The sequence below is a fragment of the Megalopta genalis genome, unplaced genomic scaffold (assembly GCF_051020955.1).
Source record: "Megalopta genalis isolate 19385.01 unplaced genomic scaffold, iyMegGena1_principal scaffold0061, whole genome shotgun sequence".
NCBI classification, from domain to species: Eukaryota; Metazoa; Arthropoda; class Insecta; order Hymenoptera; family Halictidae; genus Megalopta; species Megalopta genalis.
Genome location: NW_027476130.1, coordinates 380,001 through 397,500, shown reverse-complemented (window position 1 = coordinate 397,500; position 17,500 = coordinate 380,001). Strand labels below are relative to the sequence as shown.

The 17,500-nt window shown below is 36.4% G+C and overlaps 2 non-coding genes across 2 annotated transcripts; both read left to right on the top strand.

Annotated features, from left to right (window-relative positions):
• Positions 1-13,577: 13,577 nt before the first annotated feature.
• Positions 13,578-15,498, top strand: LOC143261706 (small subunit ribosomal RNA). Its single transcript, XR_013035779.1, has one exon. It is a non-coding gene; the product is annotated as a small subunit ribosomal RNA (ribosomal RNA).
• Positions 15,499-16,829: 1,331 nt separating this feature from the next.
• LOC143261683 (5.8S ribosomal RNA) lies at positions 16,830-16,984 on the top strand. Its single transcript, XR_013035754.1, has one exon. It is a non-coding gene; the product is annotated as a 5.8S ribosomal RNA (ribosomal RNA).
• Positions 16,985-17,500: the final 516 nt, after the last annotated feature.

Sequence of the window (17,500 nt, the reverse complement as noted above, 5' to 3'; positions counted from 1 at the left end):
CAGAGAGTGTTTGGTTGTGTTGCAGGAGTCAAACTGAATGATTTGATGCATAAAGTTTAATTAAACTCCCATTAGTTTGCCGGGAAACATCGATTCTTCCGATCTAGAAAGAGACAGAGATAGACGATCCGCGTTATGTTAAATATCTCCAGGTTACCGATTCCACAAAATTATAAAAAGTATACGGCTGTGTAGCGGGGATCAAAACGAGTAATTTCATGTATAAAGTTTAATTAAACTCCCAATAGTTTGCCGGGAAACATCGATTATTCCGATCTAGAAAGAGACAGAGACAGTCGATCCGCGTTATGTTAAATATTTCAAGGTTTCCGATTCCACAAAATTATAAAAAGTATACGGCTGTGTAGCGGGGATCAAAACGAGTAATTTCGTGTATAAAGTTTAATTAATCTCCCATTACTTTGCCGGGAAACATCGATTATTCCGATCTAGAAAGAGACAGAGATAGACGATCCGCGTTATGTTAAATATCTCCAGGTTACCGATTCCACAAAATTATAAAAAGTATACGGCTGTGTAGCGGGGATCAAAACGAGTAATTTCATGTATAAAGTTTAATTAATCTCCCAATAGTTTGCCGGGAAACATCGATAATTCCGATCTAGAAAGAGACAGAGACAGTCGATCCGCGTTATGTTAAATATTTCAAGGTTCCCGATTCCACAAAATTATAAAAAGTATACGGCTGTGTAGCAGGGATCAAAACGAGTAATTTCGTGTATAAAGTTTAATTAATATCCCATTAGTTTCCGGGAAACATCGATAATTCCGATCTAGAAAGAGACAGAGACAGTCGATCCGCGTTATGTTAAATATTTCAAGGTTTCCGATTCCACAAAATTATAAAAAGTATACGGCTGTGTAGCGGGGATCAAAACGAGTAATTTCGTGTATAAAGTTTAATTAATCTCCCATTACTTTGCCGGGAAACATCGATTATTCCGATCTAGAAAGAGACAGAGATAGACGATCCGCGTTATGTTAAATATCTCCAGGTTACCGATTCCACAAAATTATAAAAAGTATACGGCTGTGTAGCGGGGATCAAAACGAGTAATTTCATGTATAAAGTTTAATTAATCTCCCAATAGTTTGCCGGGAAACATCGATAATTCCGATCTAGAAAGAGACAGAGACAGTCGATCCGCGTTATGTTAAATATTTCAAGGTTCCCGATTCCACAAAATTATAAAAAGTATACGGCTGTGTAGCAGGGATCAAAACGAGTAATTTCGTGTATAAAGTTTAATTAATATCCCATTAGTTTCCGGGAAACATCGATAATTCCGATCTAGAAAGAGACAGAGACAGTCGATCCGCGTTATGTTAAATATCTCAAGGTTACCGATTCCACAAAATTATAAAACGTATACGGCTGTGTAGCGGGGATCAAAACGAGTAATTTCATGTATAAAGTTTAATTAAACTCCCAATAGTTTGCCGGGAAACATCGATTATTCCGATCTAGAAAGAGACAGAGACAGTCGATCCGCGTTATGTTAAATATCTCAAGGTTACCGATTCCACAAAATTATAAAAAGTATACGGCTGTGTAGCGGGGATCAAAACGAGTAATTTCATGTATAAAGTTTAATTAAACTCCCAATAGTTTGCCGGGAAACATCGATTATTCCGATCTAGAAAGAGACAGAGACAGTCGATCCGCGTTATGTTAAATATTTCAAGGTTCCCGATTCCACAAAATTATAAAAAGTATACGGCTGTGTAGCGGGGATCAAAACGAGTAATTTCGTGTATAAAGTTTAATTAATCTCCCATTACTTTGCCGGGAAACATCGATTATTCCGATCTAGAAAGAGACAGAGATAGACGATCCGCGTTATGTTAAATATCTCCAGGTTACCGATTCCACAAAATTATAAAAAGTATACGGCTGTGTAGCGGGGATCAAAACGAGTAATTTCATGTATAAAGTTTAATTAAACTCCCAATAGTTTGCCGGGAAACATCGATTATTCCGATCTAGAAAGAGACAGAGACAGTCGATCCGCGTTATGTTAAATATCTCAAGGTTACCGATTCCACAAAATTATAAAAAGTATACGGCTGTGTAGCGGGGATCAAAACGAGTAATTTCATGTATAAAGTTTAATTAAACTCCCAATAGTTTGCCGGGAAACATCGATTATTCCGATCTAGAAAGAGACAGAGACAGTCGATCCGCGTTATGTTAAATATTTCAAGGTTCCCGATTCCACAAAATTATAAAAAGTATACGGCTGTGTAGCGGGGATCAAAACGAGTAATTTCGTGTATAAAGTTTAATTAATATCCCATTACTTTGCCGGGAAACATCAATACTTCGATCGCGCGAGAGAGACAGAGAAACGAACAGACTTTTTTTCGATTTACGGCTAAAATAAATTTTTCTCATTTTATTCAATAACACATTCTTGCTTAGATAACTTTTTTACATAGGGATTAAGCATTTAGAACGATATAATGTTTAAAATAAGGGCACTTTACTCTTGACATTTTACGGTTTTTTCAATTTTCTGAAAAATCCTATCATTAGATTTTTTTAAAAATACGATATTCTTGCTTAACTAACGTTTCTACATAGGGATTAAGCATTTAGAACGAAATCTAATGTCAGAAAATGGCACTTTACTCTTGACATTTTTCGGTTTTTTCAATTTTCTGGAAAATCCTATCATTAGATTTTTTTAAAAATACGATATTCTTGCTTAACTAACGTTTTTACATAGGGATTAAGCATTTAGAACGAAATCTAATGTAGGAAAATGGTACTTTACTCTTGATCGGTACGTTGGGACTTTGAAAATATTCGGCCGTACGCGGCGCGTCTCGGCGCTTCGAACAGCTCCGGTGTCCCCATTATTTTCGATTTACGGCTAAAATAAATTCTTCTAATTTTTTTCAATTACATATTCTTGCTTAAATAACTTTTTTACATAGGGATTAAGCATTTAGAACGATACATTGTTTAAAATAATGGCACTTTACTCTTGACATTTTACGGTTTTTTCAATTTTCTGAAAAATCCTATCATTAGATTTTTTTAAAAATACGATATTCTTGCTTAACTAACGTTTCTACATAGGGATTAAGCATTTAGAACGAAATCTAATGTCAGAAAATGGCACTTTACTCTTGACATTTTTCGGTTTTTTCAATTTTCTGGTAAATCCTATCATTAGATTTTTTTAAAAATACGATATTCTTGCTTAACTAACGTTTTTACATAGGGATTAAGCATTTAGAACGAAATCTAATGTAGGAAAATGGTACTTTACTCTTGATCGGTACGTTGGGACTTTGAAAATATTCGGGCGTTCCAATCGCTCGTCTGTTGCATCATAGCGCGTCTCGGCGCAATCGACCGATTCGCTCGACCCATTATTTTCGATTTACGGCTAAAATAAATTTTTCTCATTTTATTCAATAACATATTCTTGCTTAGATAACTTTTTTACATAGGGATTAAGCATTTAGAACGATATAATGTTTAAAATAAGGGCACTTTACTCTTGACATTTTACGGTTTTTTCAATTTTATGAAAAATCCTATCATTAGATTTTTTTAAAAATACGATAATCTTGCTTAACTAACGTTTCTACATAGGGATTAAGCATTTAGAACGAAATCTAATGTCAGAAAATGGCACTTTACTCTTGACATTTTTCGGTTTTTTCAATTTTCTGGAAAATCCTATCATTAGATTTTTTTTAAAATACGATATTCTTGCTTAACTAACGTTTTTACATAGGGATTAAGCATTTAGAACGAAATCTAATGTAGGAAAATGGTACTTTACTCTTGATCGGTACGTTGGGACTTTGAAAATATTCGGGCGTTCCAATCGCTCGTCTGTTGCATCATAGCGCGTCTCGGCGCAATCGACCGATTCGCTCGACCCATTATTTTCGATTTACGGCTAAAATAAATTTTTCTCATTTTATTCAATAACATATTCTTGCTTAGATAACTTTTTTACATAGGGATTAAGCATTTAGAACGATATAATGTTTAAAATAAGGGCACTTTACTCTTGACATTTTACGGTTTTTTCAATTTTCTGAAAAATCCTATCATTAGATTTTTTTAAAAATACGATAATCTTGCATAACTAACGTTTCTACATAGGGATTAAGCATTTAGAACGAAATCTAATGTCAGAAAATGGCACTTTACTCTTGACATTTTTCGGTTTTTTCAATTTTCTGGAAAATCCTATCATTAGATTTTTTTAAAAATACGATATTCTTGCTTAACTAACGTTTTTACATAGGGATTAAGCATTTAGAACGAAATCTAATGTAGGAAATTGGTACTTTACTCTTGATCGGTACGTTGGGACTTTGAAAATATTCGGCCGTACGCGGCGCGTCTCGGCGCTTCGAACAGCTCCGGTGTCCCCATTATTTTCGATTTACGGCTAAAATAAATTTTTCTAATTTTTTTCAATAACATATTCTTGCTTAAATAACTTTTTTACATAGGGATTAAGCATTTAGAACGATACATTGTTTAAAATAAGGGCACTTTACTCTTGACATTTTACGGTTTTTTCAATTTTATGAAAAATCCTATCATTAGATTTTTTTAAAAATACGATAATCTTGCTTAACTAACGTTTCTACATAGGGATTAAGCATTTAGAACGAAATCTAATGTAGGAAAATGGTACTTTACTCTTGATCGGTACGTTGGGACTTTGAAAATATTCGGGCGTTCCAATCGCTCGTCTGTTGCATCATAGCGCGTCTCGGCGCAATCGACCGATTCGCTCGACCCATTATTTTCGATTTACGGCTAAAATAAATTTTTCTCATTTTATTCAATAACATATTCTTGCTTAGATAACTTTTTTACATAGGGATTAAGCATTTAGAACGATATAATGTTTAAAATAAGGGCACTTTACTCTTGACATTTTACGGTTTTTTCAATTTTATGAAAAATCCTATCATTAGATTTTTTTAAAAATACGATAATCTTGCTTAACTAACGTTTCTACATAGGGATTAAGCATTTAGAACGAAATCTAATGTCAGAAAATGGCACTTTACTCTTGACATTTTTCGGTTTTTTCAATTTTCTGGAAAATCCTATCATTAGATTTTTTTTAAAATACGATATTCTTGCTTAACTAACGTTTTTACATAGGGATTAAGCATTTAGAACGAAATCTAATGTAGGAAAATGGTACTTTACTCTTGACCGGTACGTTGGGACTTTGAAAATATTCGGGCGTTCCAATCGCTCGGCTGTTGCATCATAGCGCGTCTCGGCGCAATCGACCGATTCGCTCGACCCATTATTTTCGATTTACGGCTAAAATAAATTTTTCTCATTTTATTCAATAACATATTCTTGCTTAGATAACTTTTTTACATAGGGATTAAGCATTTAGAACGATATAATGTTTAAAATAAGGGCACTTTACTCTTGACATTTTACGGTTTTTTCAATTTTCTGAAAAATCCTATCATTAGATTTTTTTAAAAATACGATAATCTTGCATAACTAACGTTTCTACATAGGGATTAAGCATTTAGAACGAAATCTAATGTCAGAAAATGGCACTTTACTCTTGACATTTTTCGGTTTTTTCAATTTTCTGGAAAATCCTATCATTAGATTTTTTTTAAAATACGATATTCTTGCTTAACTAACGTTTTTACATAGGGATTAAGCATTTAGAACGAAATCTAATGTAGGAAAATGGTACTTTACTCTTGATCGGTACGTTGGGACTTTGAAAATATTCGGGCGTACGCGGCGCGCTCGGCGCTTCGAACAGCTCCGGTGTCCCCATTATTTTCGATTTACGGCTAAAATAAATTTTTCTCATTTTATTCAATAACATATTCTTGCTTAGATAACTTTTTTACATAGGGATTAAGCATTTAGAACGATATAATGTTTAAAATAAGGGCACTTTACTCTTGACATTTTACGGTTTTTTCAATTTTATGAAAAATCCTATCATTAGATTTTTTTAAAAATACGATATTCTTGCTTAACTAACGTTTCTACATAGGGATTAAGCATTTAGAACGAAATCTAATGTCAGAAAATGGCACTTTACTCTTGACATTTTTCGGTTTTTTCAATTTTCTGGAAAATCCTATCATTAGATTTTTTTAAAAATACGATATTCTTGCTTAACTAACGTTTTTACATAGGGATTAAGCATTTAGAACGAAATCTAATGTAGGAAAATGGTACTTTACTCTTGATCGGTACGTTGGGACTTTGAAAATATTCGGGCGTTCCAATCGCTCGTCTGTTGCATCATAGCGCGTCTCGGCGCAATCGACCGATTCGCTCGACCCATTATTTTCGATTTACGGCTAAAATAAATTTTTCTCATTTTATTCAATAACATATTCTTGCTTAGATAACTTTTTTACATAGGGATTAAGCATTTAGAACGATATAATGTTTAAAATAAGGGCACTTTACTCTTGACATTTTACGGTTTTTTCAATTTTATGAAAAATCCTATCATTAGATTTTTTTAAAAATACGATAATCTTGCTTAACTAACGTTTCTACATAGGGATTAAGCATTTAGAACGAAATCTAATGTCAGAAAATGGCACTTTACTCTTGACATTTTTCGGTTTTTTCAATTTTCTGGAAAATCCTATCATTAGATTTTTTTTAAAATACGATATTCTTGCTTAACTAACGTTTTTACATAGGGATTAAGCATTTAGAACGAAATCTAATGTAGGAAAATGGTACTTTACTCTTGATCGGTACGTTGGGACTTTGAAAATATTCGGGCGTTCCAATCGCTCGTCTGTTGCATCATAGCGCGTCTCGGCGCAATCGACCGATTCGCTCGACCCATTATTTTCGATTTACGGCTAAAATAAATTTTTCTCATTTTATTCAATAACATATTCTTGCTTAGATAACTTTTTTACATAGGGATTAAGCATTTAGAACGATATAATGTTTAAAATAAGGGCACTTTACTCTTGACATTTTACGGTTTTTTCAATTTTCTGAAAAATCCTATCATTAGATTTTTTTAAAAATACGATAATCTTGCATAACTAACGTTTCTACATAGGGATTAAGCATTTAGAACGAAATCTAATGTCAGAAAATGGCACTTTACTCTTGACATTTTTCGGTTTTTTCAATTTTCTGGAAAATCCTATCATTAGATTTTTTTTAAAATACGATATTCTTGCTTAACTAACGTTTTTACATAGGGATTAAGCATTTAGAACGAAATCTAATGTAGGAAAATGGTACTTTACTCTTGATCGGTACGTTGGGACTTTGAAAATATTCGGGCGTACGCGGCGCGCTCGGCGCTTCGAACAGCTCCGGTGTCCCCATTATTTTCGATTTACGGCTAAAATAAATTTTTCTCATTTTATTCAATAACATATTCTTGCTTAGATAACTTTTTTACATAGGGATTAAGCATTTAGAACGATATAATGTTTAAAATAAGGGCACTTTACTCTTGACATTTTACGGTTTTTTCAATTTTATGAAAAATCCTATCATTAGATTTTTTTAAAAATACGATATTCTTGCTTAACTAACGTTTCTACATAGGGATTAAGCATTTAGAACGAAATCTAATGTCAGAAAATGGCACTTTACTCTTGACATTTTTCGGTTTTTTCAATTTTCTGGAAAATCCTATCATTAGATTTTTTTAAAAATACGATATTCTTGCTTAACTAACGTTTCTACATAGGGATTAAGCATTTAGAACGAAATCTAATGTCAGAAAATGGCACTTTACTCTTGACATTTTTCGGTTTTTTCAATTTTCTGGAAAATCCTATCATTAGATTTTTTTAAAAATACGATATTCTTGCTTAACTAACGTTTTTACATAGGGATTAAGCATTTAGAACGAAATCTAATGTAGGAAAATGGTACTTTACTCTTGATCGGTACGTTGGGACTTTGAAAATATTCGGGCGTTCCAATCGCTCGTCTGTTGCATCATAGCGCGTCTCGGCGCAATCGACCGATTCGCTCGACCCATTATTTTCGATTTACGGCTAAAATAAATTTTTCTCATTTTATTCAATAACATATTCTTGCTTAGATAACTTTTTTACATAGGGATTAAGCATTTAGAACGATATAATGTTTAAAATAAGGGCACTTTACTCTTGACATTTTACGGTTTTTTCAATTTTATGAAAAATCCTATCATTAGATTTTTTTAAAAATACGATAATCTTGCTTAACTAACGTTTCTACATAGGGATTAAGCATTTAGAACGAAATCTAATGTCAGAAAATGGCACTTTACTCTTGACATTTTTCGGTTTTTTCAATTTTCTGGAAAATCCTATCATTAGATTTTTTTTAAAATACGATATTCTTGCTTAACTAACGTTTTTACATAGGGATTAAGCATTTAGAACGAAATCTAATGTAGGAAAATGGTACTTTACTCTTGATCGGTACGTTGGGACTTTGAAAATATTCGGGCGTTCCAATCGCTCGTCTGTTGCATCATAGCGCGTCTCGGCGCAATCGACCGATTCGCTCGACCCATTATTTTCGATTTACGGCTAAAATAAATTTTTCTCATTTTATTCAATAACATATTCTTGCTTAGATAACTTTTTTACATAGGGATTAAGCATTTAGAACGATATAATGTTTAAAATAAGGGCACTTTACTCTTGACATTTTACGGTTTTTTCAATTTTATGAAAAATCCTATCATTAGATTTTTTTAAAAATACGATAATCTTGCTTAACTAACGTTTCTACATAGGGATTAAGCATTTAGAACGAAATCTAATGTCAGAAAATGGCACTTTACTCTTGACATTTTTCGGTTTTTTCAATTTTCTGGAAAATCCTATCATTAGATTTTTTTTAAAATACGATATTCTTGCTTAACTAACGTTTTTACATAGGGATTAAGCATTTAGAACGAAATCTAATGTAGGAAAATGGTACTTTACTCTTGATCGGTACGTTGGGACTTTGAAAATATTCGGGCGTTCCAATCGCTCGTCTGTTGCATCATAGCGCGTCTCGGCGCAATCGACCGATTCGCTCGACCCATTATTTTCGATTTACGGCTAAAATAAATTTTTCTCATTTTATTCAATAACATATTCTTGCTTAGATAACTTTTTTACATAGGGATTAAGCATTTAGAACGATATAATGTTTAAAATAAGGGCACTTTACTCTTGACATTTTACGGTTTTTTCAATTTTCTGAAAAATCCTATCATTAGATTTTTTTAAAAATACGATAATCTTGCATAACTAACGTTTCTACATAGGGATTAAGCATTTAGAACGAAATCTAATGTCAGAAAATGGCACTTTACTCTTGACATTTTTCGGTTTTTTCAATTTTCTGGAAAATCCTATCATTAGATTTTTTTAAAAATACGATATTCTTGCTTAACTAACGTTTTTACATAGGGATTAAGCATTTAGAACGAAATCTAATGTAGGAAATTGGTACTTTACTCTTGATCGGTACGTTGGGACTTTGAAAATATTCGGCCGTACGCGGCGCGTCTCGGCGCTTCGAACAGCTCCGGTGTCCCCATTATTTTCGATTTACGGCTAAAATAAATTTTTCTAATTTTTTTCAATAACATATTCTTGCTTAAATAACTTTTTTACATAGGGATTAAGCATTTAGAACGATACATTGTTTAAAATAAGGGCACTTTACTCTTGACATTTTACGGTTTTTTCAATTTTATGAAAAATCCTATCATTAGATTTTTTTAAAAATACGATAATCTTGCTTAACTAACGTTTCTACATAGGGATTAAGCATTTAGAACGAAATCTAATGTAGGAAAATGGTACTTTACTCTTGATCGGTACGTTGGGACTTTGAAAATATTCGGGCGTTCCAATCGCTCGTCTGTTGCATCATAGCGCGTCTCGGCGCAATCGACCGATTCGCTCGACCCATTATTTTCGATTTACGGCTAAAATAAATTTTTCTCATTTTATTCAATAACATATTCTTGCTTAGATAACTTTTTTACATAGGGATTAAGCATTTAGAACGATATAATGTTTAAAATAAGGGCACTTTACTCTTGACATTTTACGGTTTTTTCAATTTTATGAAAAATCCTATCATTAGATTTTTTTAAAAATACGATAATCTTGCTTAACTAACGTTTCTACATAGGGATTAAGCATTTAGAACGAAATCTAATGTCAGAAAATGGCACTTTACTCTTGACATTTTTCGGTTTTTTCAATTTTCTGGAAAATCCTATCATTAGATTTTTTTTAAAATACGATATTCTTGCTTAACTAACGTTTTTACATAGGGATTAAGCATTTAGAACGAAATCTAATGTAGGAAAATGGTACTTTACTCTTGATCGGTACGTTGGGACTTAGAAAATATTCGGGCGTACGCGGCGCGCTCGGCGCTTCGAACAGCTCCGGTGTCCCCATTATTTTCGATTTACGGCTAAAATAAATTCTTCTAATTTTTTTCAATTACATATTCTTGCTTAAATAACTTTTTTACATAGGGATTAAGCATTTAGAACGATACATTGTTTAAAATAATGGCACTTTACTCCTGACATTTTACGGTTTTTTCAATTTTCTGAAAAATCCTATCATTAGATTTTTTTAAAAATACGATATTCTTGCTTAACTAACGTTTCTACATAGGGATTAAGCATTTAGAACGAAATCTAATGTCAGAAAATGGCACTTTACTCTTGACATTTTTCGGTTTTTTCAATTTTCTGGAAAATCCTATCATTAGATTTTTTTTAAAATACGATATTCTTGCTTAACTAACGTTTTTACATAGGGATTAAGCATTTAGAACGAAATCTAATGTAGGAAAATGGTACTTTACTCTTGACCGGTACGTTGGGACTTTGAAAATATTCGGGCGTTCCAATCGCTCGTCTGTTGCATCATAGCGCGTCTCGGCGCAATCGACCGATTCGCTCGACCCATTATTTTCGATTTACGGCTAAAATAAATTTTTCTCATTTTATTCAATAACATATTCTTGCTTAGATAACTTTTTTACATAGGGATTAAGCATTTAGAACGATATAATGTTTAAAATAAGGGCACTTTACTCTTGACATTTTACGGTTTTTTCAATTTTCTGAAAAATCCTATCATTAGATTTTTTTAAAAATACGATAATCTTGCATAACTAACGTTTCTACATAGGGATTAAGCATTTAGAACGAAATCTAATGTCAGAAAATGGCACTTTACTCTTGACATTTTTCGGTTTTTTCAATTTTCTGGAAAATCCTATCATTAGATTTTTTTTAAAATACGATATTCTTGCTTAACTAACGTTTTTACATAGGGATTAAGCATTTAGAACGAAATCTAATGTAGGAAAATGGTACTTTACTCTTGATCGGTACGTTGGGACTTAGAAAATATTCGGGCGTACGCGGCGCGCTCGGCGCTTCGAACAGCTCCGGTGTCCCCATTATTTTCGATTTACGGCTAAAATAAATTTTTCTCATTTTATTCAATAACATATTCTTGCTTAGATAACTTTTTTACATAGGGATTAAGCATTTAGAACGATATAATGTTTAAAATAAGGGCACTTTACTCTTGACATTTTACGGTTTTTTCAATTTTATGAAAAATCCTATCATTAGATTTTTTTAAAAATACGATATTCTTGCTTAACTAACGTTTCTACATAGGGATTAAGCATTTAGAACGAAATCTAATGTCAGAAAATGGCACTTTACTCTTGACATTTTTCGGTTTTTTCAATTTTCTGGAAAATCCTATCATTAGATTTTTTTAAAAATACGATATTCTTGCTTAACTAACGTTTTTACATAGGGATTAAGCATTTAGAACGAAATCTAATGTAGGAAAATGGTACTTTACTCTTGATCGGTACGTTGGGACTTAGAAAATATTCGGCCGTACGCGGCGCGTCTCGGCGCTTCGAACAGCTCCGGTGTCCCCATTATTTTCGATTTACGGCTAAAATAAATTTTTCTAATTTTTTTCAATTACATATTCTTGCTTAAATAACTTTTTTACATAGGGATTAAGCATTTAGAACGACATGTTGTTTAAAATAATGGTACTTTACTCTTGTGATTTTTCGGTTTTTTTTGATTATTTTGAAAAATAAATTTTTGTAATTTTTTTAAATACGATATTCGTGATCAGTGAACGATTTCACATATGGATTAAGCATTTAGAATCGTGCGGACGCGTTATTAAAAAAGTTTACTCGATGCGATGGGACTTTAAAAAGTTTGTGAAAATTTTCATATTGGGAAAAAATGTGTAATTTTTTGTCTAGTTTACGGTAGTGTAATTTATTTTAATGTTTACTATAAAAATTTTTTTCGTTCGTTCACGCGCTATGTTACAACAGCACGGCCGGGCGGTCTGTTGCCGCAGCGGTTTACACTCATAAGCGCGCGTGCTATTCGGCCGGCGGCGCCGGCGTCCTTGCCGGCCGTTCGGTATCTATAAGAGATACACGGTCCGTGCGAGGCGGACGGAGCAGAGCGGGTTTTGGGCCAATTCTACGATCTCGGTCGAGAAGCTGTCTCAGAGCTCCTTCGGGGCTTCGGTCCTGACTGTTTCGTGCCGTTTACGTTACGGACTTTTCTCCACACAGCGTGGCCACGGGTCGGTGTCTTTGACCGAATGGCCCATATGTGGCAAGCCCTACGGGGTTGGTTACCCGTATGCACTTTGTATGTATACTCGTACTCACTGAGCAATCGACTCTTCTGTCCGAGCGATGGAAAAATTTTTTAAAATGCATCTGTAAGATTTGGAAGCAAATCGTACCAATTGAAAACTGTGGCTAAAATGAATAGCCCAGTGGAGAGAGAAAACTATCAAAAAACTGATTTTTTAAATCAAGAGGTGTCAGAAATCGAAATGCCTAGCGCGAGCGGAAGAACACGCTTTCTCGCCAGTCCAGCATGTGTCCTGTCCGTTCTTCCTCGGCTTGCCGATTTTGCCCAGATCAGAGGTTTCGTGCTTCCGGCGGTCAGAAGATCAGCGTGAGCGTACGCGCTTCCACGACTATGGCATCACCCATGTACTTTTTCCTTTGAATATATTTGAGTACATAAAAAATATTAAAACATATAGAGAGAACTGTGTCTTGGATCTTAAAAATTTGTCAATAGCGATGATATATTATTACTTAACTTGAAGTATTTGTACGTTTTAGCTGGGACGTACATTTATCTTACAAGATGTTAATAGCGAGACTCTTGAAGATAAAATTATCTTGTGATTTTATGAAGGCAAAGATAGAAACGTACGAAGCTGGCGTACGTAGAAAAATGTGATTTTACGATAGAACAAAAATATAATACGTACGTTTTTGGGCGTACGGTAAAATATCTGTATGGTAGAAAAATGAAAGAAATTGAGCGTTAAAGAAGATATGTTACAAGCGCGGAATGTGGCAAAACTTGTACATATTTGAAAGAGAAAAGTGGTGTGTCGACCTGACATATATATATGAAACAGGCGACGATGGAAAAGGATTTAAATTTTGTCCATTTTATATATACATATTGTATAGTTCCCTGGTTGATCCTGCCAGTAGTCATATGCTTGTCTCAAAGATTAAGCCATGCATGTCTCAGTACATGCCGTATTAAGGTGAAACCGCGAATGGCTCATTAAATCAGTTATGGTTTCTTAGATCGTACTAAAATTTACTTGGATAACTGTGGTAATTCTAGAGCTAATACATGCAAAACAGAGTTCCGACCAGAGATGGTAGGAACGCTTTTATTAGATCAAAACCAATCGGTGGCGGGTGTTTACACTCGTCCATCGTTTGCTTTGGTGACTCTGAATAACTTTGTGCTGATCGCATGGTCTTATAGCACCGGCGACGCATCTTTCAAATGTCTGCCTTATCAACTGTCGATGGTAGGTTCTGCGCCTACCATGGTTGTAACGGGTAACGGGGAATCAGGGTTCGATTCCGGAGAGGGAGCCTGAGAAACGGCTACCACATCCAAGGAAGGCAGCAGGCGCGCAAATTACCCACTCCCGGCACGGGGAGGTAGTGACGAAAAATAACGATACGGGACTCATCCGAGGCCCCGTAATCGGAATGAGTACACTTTAAATCCTTTAACGAGGATCCATTGGAGGGCAAGTCTGGTGCCAGCAGCCGCGGTAATTCCAGCTCCAATAGCGTATATTAAAGTTGTTGCGGTTAAAAAGCTCGTAGTTGAATCTGTGTGTCACAGTGTCGGTTCATCGCTCGCGGTGTTTAACTGGCATTATGTGGTACGTCCTACCGGTGGGCTTTGCTCTTCACGGGGCGGTCCAACTAATATCCCATCGCGGTGCTCTTCACTGAGTGTCGAGGTGGGCCGGTACGTTTACTTTGAACAAATTAGAGTGCTCAAAGCAGGCTACCTTCGCCTGAATACTGTGTGCATGGAATAATGGAATAGGACCTCGGTTCTATTTTGTTGGTTTTCGGAACCCCGAGGTAATGATTAATAGGGACAGATGGGGGCATTCGTATTGCGACGTTAGAGGTGAAATTCTTGGATCGTCGCAAGACGGACAGAAGCGAAAGCATTTGCCAAAAATGTTTTCATTAATCAAGAACGAAAGTTAGAGGTTCGAAGGCGATCAGATACCGCCCTAGTTCTAACCATAAACGATGCCAGCTAGCGATCCGCCGAAGTTCCTACGATGACTCGGCGGGCAGCTTCCGGGAAACCAAAGCTTTTGGGTTCCGGGGGAAGTATGGTTGCAAAGCTGAAACTTAAAGGAATTGACGGAAGGGCACCACCAGGAGTGGAGCCTGCGGCTTAATTTGACTCAACACGGGAAACCTCACCAGGCCCGGACACCGGAAGGATTGACAGATTGATAGCTCTTTCTTGATTCGGTGGGTGGTGGTGCATGGCCGTTCTTAGTTGGTGGAGCGATTTGTCTGGTTAATTCCGATAACGAACGAGACTCTAGCCTGCTAAATAGACGTAATTATGGTATCTCGAAGGCTCTCGGCTTCTGCCGGTGGGGTTTTTACTACCAACGTACAAACAAATCTTCTTAGAGGGACAGGCGGCTTCTAGCCGCACGAGATTGAGCAATAACAGGTCTGTGATGCCCTTAGATGTTCTGGGCCGCACGCGCGCTACACTGAAGGAATCAGCGTGTGTTCCCTGGCCGAAAGGCCCGGGTAACCCGCTGAACCTCCTTCGTGCTAGGGATTGGGGCTTGCAATTATTCCCCATGAACGAGGAATTCCCAGTAAGCGCGAGTCATAAGCTCGCGTTGATTACGTCCCTGCCCTTTGTACACACCGCCCGTCGCTACTACCGATTGAATGATTTAGTGAGGTCTTCGGACTGGTGCGCGGCAATGTTTCGGCATTGCCGATGATGCCGGGAAGATGACCAAACTTGATTATTTAGAGGAAGTAAAAGTCGTAACAAGGTTTCCGTAGGTGAACCTGCGGAAGGATCATTACAATGTTCCAATATATCTCAAAGAGAGAGGAGAGGAGGAGAGAAAATGAATTCGATTAGTTTGTGGATAAGAATTCATATAAAAAAAAAAGATATTGTTGAGCCCGCCAGATCATTCGTGCGTGATTTACACGGCCAGACGTGTGTACTACACGTATTAGGCCTTTGATCTGCGTTGCGTAGGCCACAACAAATCTTTCAAAGAGAGAGAGATATATGTGTTGTTGGGGTTTGTGATTATGAAGGTGCCCCAACGCACAAAAATATATAAAAATGTACAAAGTTGGGATGTGGTGTGGTGGAGAAGAGTTGGGCCCGACCAGATCATTCGTGCGTGATTTACACGGCAGACGTGTGTACTACACGTATTAGGCCTTTGATCTGCGTTGCGTAGGCCATCTTCCTTCCAAGACACACACGTGTTGGGGTTTGTGTGATTTTATGATAGTGCCTCAACACGGAAAAATAAGCGTACGAGAAGAGTTGGGCCCGACCAGATCATTCGTGCGTGATTTATACACGGCCAGACGCGTATTATATTACACGTATTAGGCCTTTGATCTGCGTTGCGTAGGCCATCTTCTCGATAGAGAGAAAGCCAATGTATTCTTTTTTCTTTCTTTACACACACACACACAGTTGTAGTAGGACAGGGAGGGATGCGAGCGTGCTTAATCACGCTTCCTCAAGTCTTCGCTGTGGTGTAAAAAAAAAAAAGAAAAAAAGGAATCGTTGGGAAAGTCCAAAGGACGAAAATATCGGGCAGTCTGAAGATAACTTAATGCTCGTTTACATTGGTATCAAGAGAGACCGGCTTGTGTAGCTCGTTTCAATGCTGTGTCGTTGTCATTGACACCCTACTCTGTTGCGCGCTAGTGGCAGCATGAGCGTGGGACGTATATATATATGACACCCAGCTAGAGCCGGCCGTGAGTCCGTCCGGTGTAAATAACGACGAAAGGAGAGAGAAACTTTTCGAATCCAGTATCGGGTTGATAATTGTCCAGTTTGAATATCCATATCCCCGTCGTTTTTGGAGGTGATATACTCTCTGTGTTTCTTCGATAGAAGGCTTTTCAATGTTCTATTCGCTCCGACCGTCGAACTTGCAAGAAAACAGTGGTTTTGGATTTGCTCGTACATATATATATGGTTTCGACGGAAATATCTCGTTCTTTAAGGGACAATTATGTCGTTGTACGACGACTCCCGAATCTCCTTCGCGCGCTGGTTGGAGCTCTTCGGGTATCGGCTTGTTCCGAAATATAACACAAAAATGTGGTGGATAGCAAATACACATTATATATATATGAGAGAATAAAAGGGAAAAATTACCCTGAACGGTGGATCACTTGGCTCGTGGGTCGATGAAGAACGCAGCTAATTGCGCGTCAACGTGTGAACTGCAGGACACATGAACATCGACATTTCGAACGCACATTGCGGTCCACGGATACAATTCCTGGACCACGCCTGGCTGAGGGTCGTTTACGTACTTATAAACTGCTTGCGTTGATGGCACTTGTTGCCTATATACGTACGAGCGAATGGTGGGCGCTTCGTCGGCGTTTGTCGCGGTCCTATGAATATTGAGAAATTTTACGTACGTCTAACAGTCTTCGAGAGAGATGGAAATCGTGTTCGAACTAGCGTGAGTGTGGAAGGCGGTGTCGTGTGTCGTATATGTTTTATATACGTCCGCCCGTCTGAAACACCGCTTCGAAGCGGTGACAAAATCTTTTTCGGGACGATTCGTATCCGTAGAACTATCGAGATTTCACTGGTACATTTTCAACGCGCTCCCGACGTCGCCTGAAATGAAACGAGATGGGTTTAACCCACGAAAGCGTACTACACGAGTCTGTCCTATGTGAAGACTGTGTACAGAGATCGAACGAACGCATGAAAGAAATTGAACGAAAGAACACATAACCCGCAAAAATATAGAGTAGAATTGTGACCGTTGCTTCGAATTTGAATTTATATGTATATATATATCATAG